Below are 13595 nucleotides of genomic sequence, written 5' to 3' on the forward strand. Positions count from 1 at the left end.
TTTCCCCTGTAGGTTTCTTAGCTATAACTATTGGGGCCAACCATTCGGTAGCTTCTACCGGTTCTATAATATTATTATTAATCAATTTTTCAATTTCCTTCTGTACTTTACCTTGTTCTGCTAAAGGAATCCTTCTTACTTTTGCTACAACTGGTACGGCATTCTTTTTTAATTTTATACAGTGTTTGTAACCCTTTAAACATCCTAACTGTTCTCTGAATACCTCTGGAAATTTTCCTGCAAACATTTCAGCTAAATTTTCTACTTCTTGTATCTGCACCTGAGGTGAAGCATTAGGATCAAGTTTTACACCTAAATCCCGCTGATCCCTCCAACTAATCAAAGCATCTCCAAAATTAGTTACATAAATTTTACCAGGTATGATGCGACTTCCCAACTCAAGAGTAGTTATGAAATAACCTAGTATTTTGATGGGCTTTTTCCCGTAACTCAAAGGTAATATGTCGCTTTTGAAGAGCTTAACCTTCTCTCCAAAAGTCTTCCGCAATAACTCTTCATCTATCATGGTGATTTGAGAACATGAATCAAATTTAAATTCAATCATGACATTATCCACTTTTACTAAGTGTGAGGGATGTTCCAACGAACCACTATTGACTTGGAAAGTCACAGTCTTTACCTGAGGTTGAGTCCATCTTTTATATACATTATCTCTCTTACTACCTCTAGTCCTGCAACACTTTGAGAAATGACCTTTCCTACCACAGTTGTTACAGATAGATTTCAGAGCAGGACAACTCAGCGAGTTGGCTAAATGTCCATTATTTCCGCATCTAAAACAAGAAAATTTACCAGATACATTAAAATTTGGATTAAAATTATTTGTTCCATTTTCATTTTTATCACTGGTAGATTTTTCTTCTTTCTTTACTTGACAAACAACTTCCTCAACTTTAGGTTCATCTTTCTTTTCAGGTTCATTCATCTTCGCTTTTTCCACTTTTAACTCATCTACGCACTTTGTCATGTGTTCAACTTGCTTTGCTATAACAAGGACTTCATCCAATGGCGGTTCATCTTTTAGCCATAGTTCCTTGCGAATACTATCATGAGCACATCTCAACACAAACTGATCCCTTATTCTCTCATCCAAGGTTTGTCCAAATTTGCACGACGAGGCCAACTTCCTTAGTGCAGAGACATATTCTTCAACTGACTCATCCTTCTTTTGTCCCCTTAAGCCAAAGTGATACCTTTCCATTATCGTGCTTAACCTGGGAAGATAGTGTCGATCTAGTTGCTCAATTGCTACTTCGTATTCGTTCAAATTCCTTTGTTCAGAAGCAGTAAGTTCGGGTAAATGTTCTAGTACATATTGTCCTTCTCCTCCCAGACAGTGTAGTAGTAACGAATGCTTTCTTTCTGCACTTAAGTTCGTGCCACATACTCTTGCATAATTTGCAAAAATTTTCTTCCATTTTTGCCATTTTACATTTGGTTCACCTGGACTTGTTAAAAAGAATGCAGGTTGTGTTACATTCTGCATTTTTTAATTTTTTTTATTTATATATATGTGTTCCTTGTAATTTTATGTTAGTGTTATCATGAAAAATATGAGTACTATTTAAGTACTATTTAAAGAATAACAAATAATTATTGATGTCACAATAGAAAAGTTATCAAGTTGCACTCTCCAAACTTGTTTGGTAAGAATTTTAACTTTGCAAAGGTTCCTTATACTTCACAATGCTTTCTTTCAGCCTCCACAGCAGTGTTTACTCAATTAGAATTCAGCATACATCATAAAGCTCATTGTTCCTTTGACGCGCATTTCCTTTCCTGCTAGCGTCAAATCTCTTTCCAAAACGAGGCTGAGCTTTTTTTTTTAAAACGAGGCTAAGCGTCATTGAAACGCACCGCCATATTGCCGCGCGAGCCACTATCTAATCAGCGCGAGCAAAACCGCAAGTCTCCAACGGGCAATGGCGCGTGTGTCTTATTCGCTATTTTCCCTTCTTTTCCTTCGCTTATTTTAAAAGTCCCTTGTTTACAAACAACCTCCCGCTGATCTCCTCACCGTTTAAGTGTTTCTCACAGACAGTGAAGAATCGCTCGAACAGCCGCTGGGAAGACCACGCTTCCTTCAATGTGTTTACCGCCGCTGGAGAGGTGTCAGGGACGGCTGCGTGTTGAGGAAGAGAGAGGTAGGATCGTCGCCAGTGAAAAATAGTTAAAAGGTTGAAATAAATGTAGATAAACAGTTGATTGTAGATCCAGGATCTATTTATTCGCCTCATCCACGAACAGCCAGGAAACCAACTGACTCCTCTTAACATTCTACATTCTCTCTGTCAAGACAAGAGAGTATTCTACATTCTATAAGGAAGTAGATATTACAAGCAAATGCTGTTAAATAAAGCTATGATGCAAGACATTACAGAGAGCAATCTCTTCGCACCGGTGCTGTCTAGCACCCCAGTACTTTGTCATTGTAATTACAGTGATGACCACCCCGCCTGGTTTCAGCCTCACGTGTCTCCCAGCTGCATTCTATCAATTAAGCCAATAAATACTTCATGTTGGGGAGAGAAAAAAAAGAGCTGCATACTCCCCTCACATTTGTGGCTGGGTGGCTCCCGCGTACACCTGTTGGCAGGGGGCCCTACTCTACACTACTCTCATTGTGCAAAGTCTGTACATCGCTGTAGCATTCCATTATGCACAGTGTGCCTGTTCCACTATGCACGGCTGTCCTGTGATCACAGTAGGCAGAACCCATTTGGGTACTGTCCTGTCCCGTATGCACTATCTTCTTCGTACCTCTCTGTGCACTGCTGCTCTGCATGCACAGTTGTATTCATACTCTCTGTGCACTGCTGTCCTAGGTGTTGTGTATGGAGGTGACAGTCGTGTTCCTACCCCTCCGTGCACTGGTCTGCATGTACAGGTTTGTCGACCCTGTCCCTCCTTGCATTGCGGCCCTTGGGGTGTTAAAGGGGCGGTGTGAACAGTCAGCCCCTGCAGGTGTGAAGTGTTTTACTCCTGCACTTCCCGTCAGTGCTGCCCTGAGGGCGGTGCTAATGGCTGAACACTACAGACCCTCGTTGCACAGTTGCCTGGTGTGTAACATGTTCTCCTCTGTTAAAAGGTTGACTTTGGGGAACTTGCTTTGATTTTAAAAATGTTCATTGCGCTTAGAAATAAACCCCGAGTTCTGGGTCTGGGCATTTCAAACCCCATCTGGGAGGCGCGAGCGGGCTCTGAGTCATCAAGCCCACAAGGCAAGTCACGTAAACTCTCACCTGAGTGAGCCAGAGATCGGCCTAAACTGAGCCATCTCGGGCATTAAGATATGACAGCACCTTTAGTTTTACTCAAGTGGTCAATACGTTCACCAGTGAAGTGGAAGGGCCCCGACATCTCAGAATTAAAGATACCCAATCTTCGCCTCTGGGACTGGCAGCTCTTCGCAAGGTCTGGCCATGTCCTCGTTTTCAACATTCATGCTGCACGCTGCAATGAGGCCAACCCTAACTCTGTGAGGCCCGCCTCACTGTGGGCCAAGAATACCATCAATGCTGATGCTCTCATGCAAAACATCTCCAGCCTTAAATTTCACCACATCCCAAGTGCACACCTTTGCATCTCCTAGACCAAATATAAAATGGTACACACGCAGCATTGCCCACATTGTTCATTTAATGATAGTGAAGGTCAAATTGTCCAATACTCTCAAAAATAGGTCATTAAAAATTGCAACTTACAGAACGATCTCAGTGGCAATTTTGTTAATAAAGCAGTTTGGATGGTGTAAAAACACAAATTACCTCACCCACTGCAGTTGCTGTATGCTTACACTCCAGTCCTGCATCTCTGACACTAGCGATCCCTCCCAAAATATGCAGCAAATTAATTTTATTTCTCACAACAATCATCCTCTTCAGTACCCCAACAGTACCAATGAATTTCGCTTGAGCCATTCTTCAGCCTCATGTTTGTCATATTCTTAACCAGTCTTGGGTCAATCTGCCTCGGGCTCTAAACCTTTTAGGGAGGGTTCCAGAGACAAAGCCCTGGTACAGGAGGCAACTAGTAGATTGCACAATACCACACCTAAGCTAGAAGATGGATACTGCTTCATTAGCCCTGGTTCAGTGGTCCAAAGAAAGAGGTCCTATTCCAAGGCCCTGCTTCAAATTGAGATCCTTCTCCTGGGTCCTGATGACTCTTCCTTCCAATTTTATCCATTGACTTTGGATTGGCTTCATCCCACTCCATCAAAAAAACAACTCAATCTCTGAGTCTTGTTCTAACCGTAGGATTTACAAAAGCGCCAGTTCATTGCTAGTGACTCTATTTTATTGCCGACTTTGTGTTTACTCTTTTGGGAATTTTCGAATCCGGTTCCTCTTTAAACCTGCATACTACTAAAGCAAAATATTTCCTTTTTTTACCGTTGGAGGAGGTTGGTTTTACAAAAGCGACTGTTCATTGCTGGTGACTCAGGTAAGGGACATTTTCGGTGATAACAAAGATGTCATAAATAATACACTATAGTATGTTTAAAAAATACTTGTAAGCGCGATTTAAAATTTCTTGGTGTACGCCGCTGCTCATCGCTCACAGACATGTGCTGTAGTACCTCCTGCTTACTCTGCTTATTAATCTACTAGGTCTGTACCTTTCACTGTAAATAGCTAGTATTTTTCTTGTCTCTCTCACTACCTTATAATTGTTGCTCCGTACAAACATTGTCACTCAGCACCACCACAGCGTCACTCAGCACCACCACAGCGTCACTCAGCACCACCACAGCGTCACTCAGCACCACCACAGCGTCACTCAGCACCATCACAGCGTCACTCCGCACCACCACAGCGTCACTCCGCACCACCACAGCGTCACTCCGCACCACCACAGCGTCACTCCGCACCACCACAGCATCACTCCGCACCACCACAGCATCACTCCGCACCACCACAGCATCACTCCGCACCACCACAGCATCACTCCGCACCACCACAGCATCACTCCGCACCACCACAGCATCACTCAGGGGCCCACAACATCACTATGCGCTACCACAGCATCACTGAACGCCACAGCCTCACTCGTCGCCACCACAACATCACTTTGCACCATCACAGCATCGATCTGTTCAACCATTCAACAACAACTGGTTCAAATATGTTCTCTCAATGTTTTAAGCTTTATTACAAATGTCACAGAAAGATGTTAAAATTTCACTTCTGTTCTTGGATTTTCGTCACAATAAAATACACTGAACACAATCTTCACAAACGTTATTTACAAAAGTTTAAGCTATTTCTATTATAAATTACAATAACTTTTATTTAAGTATTAATTATTTAAAAAAATTAAAAGCCATTGTTATTTGTAAAGCAATAAATCTAAGTCACGTAAATACAACACATATTGCATTACAAATGCTATGGGTGTCACATTTGCCAAAGTTAAAACTATTGGAATTGTAAATGACTAAGCTATTAATTTAGCTATTTTCAAAACCAACACAGAAATAAAAAAAGTTGCCATTTACAATACCAATAGCTCAAAATTTCCTAATGCGAGACCTATTGCATTGCAAATGCTTGTTTTTGACGCTGGTAAAACAACGACTGAAGACATTATTACAATTTTGTTGCAAGATGTTGGTTTTGTTGTTTTTGCGCAAAAAAAGTGGTTCTGCACTAAAAACTAAAATAACTGAAGATGTTCGAGCGGTAGTGGGAATAATACACAGTAATGCTTGCACTAAAAGTGATTAAAAAAAGGGGGTGAGGATTTTTTTACTACTACCACATTAAACGAGTCCCTAACCCACTACCTATTCTTACAAAACATCAGTGTTTAGAAACAATGAGACCTCTGCATCGAATAAAACACTTAGGGTCGTGTACAGAGGGAGCATTTTTCGAGTGATTAACACAGATTAGGCACTTGCGGCCGTAAAAATGCTTTTTCTCAGATGTACTAATTCCATTTTAGGAGCAAGAAAACGTTTTCCGACAACACAATGCGATTACAAAGTGATACTGATTCGTTTCGTTATCTGAAGTGGCCCGTTGTAGGATACTGTTGCAAATTCAGATTTAGTATGCTATGAATCAATATTTTGCGACCGATATCCAGCTGCAAAACATTAAAAAGTTACCTATACCTCCAATAAGGAGGTAACCCAGTCACAAAAGGGAAGGAATCCACCTAAAGCCCCTTCCCCTATGTGAATTAAAAAAATAAAAAATTACGTTTGCTGAGGTATAGGCAGTGGTTCACGAGGCCAATTGCAACCAGTTTTTGCAACTCCCTATTCATACAGCTGGCGCATACCACCGCACACTCCAGATGCTGCCCTCATTTTTAAGGACGCGTGCAAATAGCATGCATATGGTGTGGTACATTTTGCCTCATTCCTCTGCATAGCTCTAGAAAAGTTTGATCATTCACATGAGATGAGGAATGAATAACAGTATGACGGCAAATAAAAATCTAGCCACACTGTCCCCCTGACTCTAATGGGAATGGGACTATAAAACAGCATATAAGAGTTAACATATGATATATTCAAAGAAAAAACCATAATCATACGCTTCAAATCAGTCGTGTGTTAAGCACTCACTACTGAGATGTGTGCGTGATCACCAGGTCACAGGTTCAGATCCTGGCATTACCAATTCAGCCTCTCATTCTCCCAAAGAGAATGGAATGAGCGCTGGGGCTGATTACGAATAGATGGAGTACTACAACTTCATGCATAAAATGCTTTGATAAAGATTGATAATAACAGGATTTGTTAAAATAACAAAAGGCATTACCCCCACCGTGAAAGTCCAGTTTGTTTATTTGCAGCTCATATGGTTTTTGTACTATCTTAAGCATACAACTGAAAAACCGTCTTCTGGTGGATCCCCACCGAGACCAGGAAGACCGTCACCCAGGCCCTCGTCACCAGCCGACTGGACTATGGCAACGCTCTCTACGCCGGAACCACCGCCAAGCTCCAGAAGAGACTCCAGCGGATCCAGAACGCCTCAGCCAGACTCATCCTCGACCTCCCACGAAACAGCCACATCTCCGGACATCTGAGATACCTGCACTGGCTCCCCGTCAAGAAAAGAATCACCTTCCGTCTCCTCACCCACGCACACAAAGCCCTACACGACCAAGGCCCGAGCTACCTCAACAACCGAATCAACTTCTACGCTCCCAAGCGCCACCTCAGATCAACCAGCCACGCCCTCGCCGCCGTCCCCCGCATCCGAAGAGCGACAACAGGAGGAAGGTCCTTCTCCTACCTGGCCGCCAAGACCTGGAACTCCCTCCCGACTGACCTGCGCCTGACCCAAGACCACCTCTCCTTCAGGAAGAAGCTCAAGACCTGGCTGTTCGAGCAGTAACGGCACCCCCCCTCCTAGCGCCTTGAGACCCTACGGGTGAGTAGTGCGCTCTAGAAATGTCTTGATTGATTGATTGATTGATTGAAACCCACTAACAACTATACCATTGCCAGAATCTTGATGTGCTCAGCTAAAGTTAGATTCTCATGCCAAAAGCCCCATAAACCAATATGAGGTTAAAAGGTGGGCGACTCCCTCACGTGGACAGCTTGAAAGATGCGCCTTCTGCATACTTAAGGAGGGGGCCACAGTGACTCCACTGCTCAGCTAACATGAAAAGGGACACCCCCTGAGTCCTTGACGGCAAGAGGCAGGGTACAAGCAGCCTTTCAATTGCAGTGGGACTCCAGCCCCTCGCAGCCACACTGCCCCGCCGCTTGTGGTGAACAGGGCACCTCTAGGCGAGGATTAGCCTTGCACAACTCCTCGCATCAGTGCCAACCCAAATGCACTCAGTACGATGAGACTTTTTGAATTTCAGTGTGCGACCCGCAGGGTCAACAGAGGTCTCCGCAGTGTATTCATTATTACCCTGAACTCTTGTATTTGCCTTGTAGTAAGGACAATCCTTCCAAGAGCAGGGATCGCACGGTGGCTCCCAGGCCCGGAAGAAGGGCTGTTCCTGGCTGTGGCATAACACTGGAAGGGACAGTGTCTTGTTTGCTATTAAAATGAACTCTCCAAAGCCGGCACGGATCGGCAGCGCCGAGCGGCTCCAGCTCTGCGGATCTCCGCCAGTACTACAGGTGCGCAGGCAGAGACGTTTTAAGGCGCGGGCCAAGTGGGCGGTTGCCCAGGGCGCCAGCCTGTAAGGCGCCCCCTACAAAGGTGCACGCTCTCTCTATTCCACCTAGTCCCCTATCTCAACTTCTCTTTTCCTTCTCGGCCTCCCTCTACCTCTGTCTCTCTGCCTATTGTTATCATAAGGGTGTGTGAGTCCCAAGCAGTGGCGTCACTGGGGTTGGTGTCACCCGGTGCGGGTAACTCATGGTGTCACCCCCTCACGACTTACCGCATGGACCACCTCTGCCGGAAATGTATGGCGCTAGGTACTGTCTTACTCCCTCTAGCTCCCTCTCTCTGTCTAGCTCCCGCTAGCTCCCTCTCTCTGTTTTACTCCCTCTAGCTCCCTCTGTCTCCCTCTCTCTCTGTCTTACTCCCTCTAGCTCCTTCTCTCTCTGTCTTACTCCCTCTAGCTCCCTCTGTCTTACTCCCTCTAGCTCCCTCTCTCTGTCTTGCTCCCTCTTGCTCCGTCTCTCCCTCTCTTACTGCTTCTAGCTCCCTCTCTCTCTGTCTTACTCCCTCTAGCTCCCTCTCTCTCAGTCTTACTCCCTCTAGCTCCTGCTCTCTCTCTCTTACTCCCTCTAGCTCCCGCTCTCTCTCTTACTCACTCTAGCTCCTTCTCTCTCTCTTACTCCCTCTAGCTCCCATTCTCTCTGTCTTGCTCCCTTTAGCTCCCTCTCTCTGTTTTACTCCCTCTAGCTTCCTCTCTCTCTGTCTTACTCCCTCTAGCTCCCTCTCTCTTACTCCCTCTAGCTCCCTCTCTCTCTTACTCCCTCTAGCCCCCTCTCTCTCTGTCTGGCTCCCTCTAGCTCTCTCTCTCTCTCTGTCTGGCTCCCTCTAGCTCTCTCTCTCTCTCTGTCTTGCTCCCTCTAGCTCCCTCTCTCTCTCTTACTCCCTCTAGCTCCCTCTCTCTGTCTAGCTCCCTCTAGCTTCCTCTCTCTCTGTCTTACTCCCTCTAGCCCCTCTCTCTTACTCCCTCTAGCTCCCTCTGTCTCCCTCTCTCTCTCTGTCTTACTCCCTCTAGCTCCCTCTCTCTCAGTCTTACTCCCTCTAGCTCCCTCTCTCTGTCTTACTCCCTCTAGCTCCTGCTCTCTCTCTCTTACTCCCTCTAGCTCCCGCTCTCTCTCTTACTCACTCTAGCTCCTTCTCTCTCTCTCTTACTCCCTCTAGCTCCCGCTCTCTCTCTTACTCACTCTAGCTCCTTCTCTCTCTCTCTTACTCCCTCTAGCTCCCGCTCTCTCTCTTACTCCCTCTAGCTCCTGCTCTCTCTCTCTTACTCCCTCTAGCTCCCGCTCTCTCTCTTACTCACTCTAGCTCCTTCTCTCTCTCTTACTCCCTCTAGCTCCCATTCTCTCTGTCTTGCTCCCTTTAGCTCCCTCTCTCTGTTTTACTCCCTCTAGCTTCCTCTCTCTCTCTCTTACTCCCTCTAGCTCCCTCTCTCTTACTCCCTCTAGCTCCCTCTCTCTCTTACTCCCTCTAGCCCCCTCTCTCTCTGTCTTGCTCCCTCTAGCTCTCCCTCTCTCTGTCTAGCTCCCTCTAGCTTCCTCTCTCTCTGTCTTACTCCCTCTAGCTCCCTGTCTCCCTCTCTCTCTCTGTCTTACTCCCTCTGTCTCCCTCTCTCTCTCTGTATTACTCCCTCAAGATCCCTCTTTCTCCCTCTCTCTCTTACTCCATCTGTCTTCCCCGGATTTGTATAAACAAGAGTGCGAGAAACAGGGGGCACTGTAGTGAAGAGCAAGCTGAAATTTGGAACTGGTTCACTGGAAAACTGAAGACTGTGCAAGGTACTGAAAAAAAAAAGTTCAGAGCAGAACAAGCACAAGCGCCGCCTGGCCTATAAGAAATCCCCGCATTAGTGGGTAGGTTTACTCAACATCAGCTCTTTGCAGTGCTATAGTTTGGTTTATTTCGCTTTAGCTCGTCCATCTGTGTTGCTGCACAGCTTATAATGGCGCCCATTTAAAGACCAAATTCCAGAATGTTTAAGTAGTTAAAAACCTGGAAAAATGCTCAACAGGATTGGTGTGAAAAAACAAATACCATGCACCCTCAGATGAGCTAGGCTGATATAGAGTTGCCTTGTGAGCAAAGAAAATTGCAGTCAAGCATTGCAGATCTCCCGCATTGCAGTCAAGCATTGCAGATCTCCCGCATTGCAGTCAAGCATTGCAGATCTCCTGCGAGACGCTGGCGAGTGTGAACAGCATGAGGAACAAGCTTGCACACGGAGCGACAGTAAAGGTGAGAGCAGAGGCGAGGCTGCAGTGCAGATTGGTGTCACCCCATGTGTTTGGTGTCACCCGGTGCGGTCCGCACCCCCCGCACCCCCCTAGTGACGCCACTGGTCCCAAGCAAGACAGTATTCAACTCTTTTTGAGTAACCATTACTGAAAGCTGTCCATTACAGCCTTGTCCAGGGCCCTTCACATTCTTACAATGACACTGGGCGCAGCCTCCTGGACCCCTCCATCCTTTTGAACTTTTAAAGCATTTATTTCTACCTTAATAGCGGCATTTGTAGCAACTGTAAGAGATTGAACAAGGCAGAGAAGTAATAAGTGGTGCATACAATGATATGCCGCCCATCACATCGCTATAGAGATTGCTTAAATATTTTGAGATAAGTATGTCAAATACACATGAAATATATTCAAGTCAATTGCAGGTTGTGTAGCATAAGTGAATGCTCATTGTGGCTGCGAAGAAAGAACAGGGGTCAAGACAGGAAGAAAGTGGCAACACGTGCTTGTTTGGCACAGGATGACAGAGGGAACAAGAGGCTGGGCAGCACAGCGGCGTCACTTGTGCACAGTGCATTGTTGTGACCCAGCCTCTCCGTGCTCTCCTTGAGCACAGCCGGAGTACGTGCATTCGAGGGCTTGTTGCCACCAGAGCAGGGAACGTTTATACCCAGGCTCCTAGCGGGGTGAGATCTGTGGGGTGGGGGGTACATGCTGAAGTCAAAGGTCTGTGCCAGTGTGCCAGTGCTACCTTAAGTGTGAATACACTACATGCCAGTGTACCTTGCTCCCTGACAGAGACGCTAGTGCCAGGGGCGGCTTTAGGCATGTGCAAGCTATGCACCTGCACAGGGCCACCAAAGCCCAGGGGCCACCACGCCAATATATATCCTTAATATAATAATCCTCTGACCTAAAGGTGGTACTTTGGAGCATCCCAGCACGTCTCGGCAGGGGCGACCTTAGGCACAAGCTGTGCACCTGCACAGGGCCGCCAAACCCCGGGGGCCGCCACGCCAATATATATCCTTAATATAATAATCCTCTGACCTAAAGGTGGTACTTTGGAGCATCCCAGCACATCTCGGCAGGGGCGGCCTTAGGCATGTGCCAGCTGTGCACCCGCACAAGGCCACCAAACCCCAGGGGCCACCACGCCAATATATATCCTTAATATAATAATCCTCTGAGGATGGACACATATCTGCGTGGCGGTCCCTGGCAGGGATGTGGCGGCCTCCGGCTCTGTTCCACTTCCAAACACCCTGACCCCCCCTCTTCACTGGCCTCCGCGCTCTGCCCCGCCCGAACCCCCTCTTCCGGGGCCCCCTACCTACGCTCCCTGCCCAGGGCCGCCATGAGCCTAGAGCCGCCCCTGCTAGTGCACAACGCCTAGCCTGGGTGCTGAGGTGAATCTTCTGTTAGGAGCTTATTATCACCTCCACTCTGGCTACCTATTGTCATCAGTGTCTGGTTCAAGATGGCTGTAACAGACTTTATTTACACCTCGCTGCACTCTCACCAATAGCGTGGAGCTTTCAGAGTGGAAGAGTCTACTCAAATCTGGAATATCACCATCAGCACTTGATGGGCAGGCTTCCCAGAATGAAGCGCCAGAGATATAGACAGGTTTGATACACCCGTTCTGTCATCCTTGCAACAGAGGTTCCCTGCTGTGCTCTCTTAATATTGTGAAATGAGTTTCTCTTACATTGGCTTTGATTTATACTCAGCCTATTTTGTCTTAACATACATATTATCAAATGAATCCTGATACAGTCTTCCGTTATTTTTAACCTCAAACCAAACATGATGACGTGTCCAGTGCTGTTTGTGACACTCTGAATGTTCAATGTCTGATACATGCACCAGCACTCTTTGGACATGCAAGACTGGTCTTGGGGAGTATGTTTGCAATTCCCTGAGGGGGCCCCTCTGCAGTGACACTGGTGCTTTGTAAGGGATCAGTCACTTTGAATTTGTCAACAACTTCTGTCACACAGCTCTTGACAGGTCTGTGGTGCCTCTGTCGCTCTGGGCAAGAGATGTGAAGGTTAGGCAACCCAACTCAAAAGTTGTTTGTGGATTGTCATAATGCAATGCTCGGAGAAGTGCTTAGTCATTTGACTCAAGGCTCCGTGACTGAAACACAAAGGTCCACCAACTTGGCAACATCTGTCACTATTCAGAACTTTGCCAATTGCTCGTATTGACCAGAGAAAATGCAGTAAACCTAATTCTGCTATCGAGAGTGTGAAATTAAAATGGAGAAATTAGAAAACTTGGCTCAAGATGGAACAATAAGAAAACAAGAGTTTAAAAGATAGGATATGTAAAGCTTAAGTGAAACAAGCATTGGCATAGCCAATAGGTCTCGCCTTTGGGATCTTATAAGTGTTTAGTAATCCAGCACAATAACCTTGGTGCAAAAACATCAAGTGTTGCATGGTTAAACACTTATAAGGTCCCAAAGGCGAGACCTATTGGCTATGCCAATGCTTGTTCTCTATCTTACCACAATGGAAGCTTAGAGAAGTCAGTCTGTCACAAGACGGCTCCGCAGGAGTCAGGATGGCCTGGAGGACTATCACTGTAGGCAGGCTGGGGCCGGCGGCAAACTTGATTGCTACAGCCTGCAGCGACTTAACAAGGCCTGAGCCCGTCTACAACCAGCCTTGCAGACCATGGTCGCAGACTTGCAGACCATGGTTGCTGCCTTGCAGACCATGGTCGCAGCCTTGCAGACCATGGTCGCAGCCTTGCAGACCATGGTCGCTGCCTTGCAGACCATGGTCAGAGCCTTGCAGACCATGGTCGCAGCCTTGCAGACCATGGTGGCAGCCTTGCAGACCATGGTCGCAGCCTTGCAGACCATGGTCGCAGCCTTGCAGACCATGGTCGCAGCCTTGCAGACCATGGTCGCTGCCTTGCAGACCATGGTCGCAGCCTTGCAGACCATGGTCGCAGCCTTGCAGACGATGGTCGCAGCCTTGCAGACCATGGTCGCAGCCTTGCAGACCATGGTCGCTGCCTTGCAGACCATGGTCGCAGCCTTGCAGACCATGGTCGCAGCCTTGCAGACGATGGTCGCAGCCTTGCAGACCATGGTCGCAGCCTTGCAGACCATGGTGGCAGCCTTGCAGACCATGGTGGCAGCCTTGCAGACCATGGTGGCAGCCTTGCAGACCATGGT

Source organism: Lissotriton helveticus, chromosome 5_1 (genome assembly GCF_964261635.1).
Source record: "Lissotriton helveticus chromosome 5_1, aLisHel1.1, whole genome shotgun sequence".
NCBI classification, from domain to species: Eukaryota; Metazoa; Chordata; class Amphibia; order Caudata; family Salamandridae; genus Lissotriton; species Lissotriton helveticus.